Source organism: Rhincodon typus, chromosome 48 (genome assembly GCF_021869965.1).
Source record: "Rhincodon typus isolate 14 chromosome 48, sRhiTyp1.1, whole genome shotgun sequence".
Classification (NCBI taxonomy): domain Eukaryota; kingdom Metazoa; phylum Chordata; class Chondrichthyes; order Orectolobiformes; family Rhincodontidae; genus Rhincodon; species Rhincodon typus.
Genome location: NC_063379.1, coordinates 4,901,509 through 4,903,762, shown reverse-complemented (window position 1 = coordinate 4,903,762; position 2,254 = coordinate 4,901,509).

The following is a 2,254-nucleotide window of genomic DNA, read 5'->3' as shown; positions in this document are numbered from 1 at the left end:
CAACCCCAATCCCTCAATTCCACTCCTCAACCTCATCTTATTCCCAATCCTTCAATCCCACCCCTCAACCCGATCTCTCAATCCCATCTCATTCCCAATTCCTCAATCCCACTCCTCAACCTCATCTTATTCCCAATCCTTCAATCCCACCCCTCAACCCGATCTTTCAATCCCATCTCATTCCCAATTCCTCAATCCCACCTCTCAACCCAACCCCTCAACCCCAATCCCTCAATCCCATCTCATTCCCAATCCTTCAATCCCCCCCCCCAACCCCATTCCCTCAATCCCACCTCATTCTTATACCCTCAATCCCACCCTCTCCCCGATCCCCCAATCCCATCTCATTCCCAAAACCTCAATCCCACCCTCTCCCCGAGTGAGCCCCGCGATCCTCGTGAGGATCCACTCACCAGGACCCCAGTGCCTGGGTTGATGGTGTAGGAGGAATTCTGGAAAACCTGGTTGTTTTTCGGATTGGTTGGCATTAAACTGCTGTCGCGGAACCACTTGAAGGTGGAGGGAGGGTAGCCTGTGTTCTCACTGCACCTCAGCTCCACTGTGGAACCTGTCGCCACTGAGGTAGGGATGGATGCTTGAGGGACGGAGGGAGGGACTGAGGCCGGAGATGGGAATTGGGGGAGAAGAGAGAGAGAGAAATGGGGCAGAGGGGGATTAGTTAGACACTTAGGTACAATGCGCGCAGAGAACTCCATTTGGTTCCTCCAGACTGCTCAGCCATTTATGACTGACCCCCCTCCCGAAATCCCACCTCCCCATTCAATTGCTCATTCCATACACGCACCACCCTCTGTGTGAAAAAGATGCCCCTCAGGTCCCTTTTAAATCTTCCCCCTCTCACCTTAAACCTATTCCCCTCTAGTTTTGGACTCCCCCACCCTGGGGAAAAGACCTTGGCTACTTACCTTATCTACGCTCCTCATGATTTTATAAACCTCTAAAAGGTCCCCCCTCAGCCTCCGACGCTCCAGGGAAAATAGCCCCAGCCTCTCCCTGTAGCTCACACCCTCCAACCCTGGCAACGTCCTTGTAAATCTTTTCTCAACCATTTCAAGTTTCACAACATCCTTCCTATAGCAGGGAGACCAGAATTTTTTTACTTTATACATTAATGCGATGGGAGTGTCACTGTCCATCCCTAATTGCCCAGAGGGCAGTTCAGAGTTAACCACATCGCTGTGGGTCTGGAGTCACATGTAGGCCAGACCAGGTAAGGATGGTAGTTTCCTTCCCTAAAGGACATTAGTGAACCAGATGGGTTTTTCCGACAATTGACCAATGGATTCACAGTCATCATTAGACTTTTAATTCCAGATATTTTATTGAATTCAAATTCCACCATCTGCCACGGTGGGATTCAAACCCGGGTCCCCCAGAGCATTATCTGAGCCTCTGGATTAACAGTCCAGCGATAATACCACCAGGCCATGGCCTCCCCTGGTATTATATAATAACACGGTATTCCAAAAGTGGCCCTAACCAATGTCCTGTACAGCCCCAACATGACCCTCCCAACTCCTATACTCAATGCACTGCCCAATAAAGGCAAACATACCAAACACATCCTTCATTATCCTGTCTACCTGCAACTCCACTTTCAAGGAGCTACGAACCCGTACTCCAAGGTCTGTTTGTTCAGCAACATTCCCCAGGACCTGCCCATTAAGTGTATAAGTCCTGCCCTGACTTGTCCTTCCAAAATGCAACACTTCCCGTTTACCTAAATTAAACATCATCTGCCACTCCTTGGAGAGAAAGAGAGAGAGAGAGAGAGAGACAGAAAAGCTGACAGAGAGAGTGACTGAGATAGAGGGTAAGAGAGAGTAAGAGAGAGGGAGAGAGTGCAACAGAGAGAGAGAGAGAGTGAGAGAGAGACAGAAGCCGACAGAGAGAGGTGACAGAGAGAGACACAGAAGCTGATAGAGAGAGAGAGACAGAAGGCGACAGAGAGAGGTGACAGAGAGCGACACAGAAGCTGATAGAGAGAGAGAGAGAGACAGAAGGCGACAGAGAGAGACACAGAAGCTAACAGAGAGAGAGAGAGAGAGATAGAGAGAGACAGACAGAAGGCAAGAGTGGGACTGAGACAGAGAAACTGTGTGTACGACAGGGACACAGAGAGTGAGAACCAGGGAGAAAACAAGAGGGCACAGAGACACGCAGAGGATGGCAGAGAGAGAGAGCGAGAGAAAGAGCCAGAAGACAGCAGAGATTCCAGAGAGTTATGGGAACC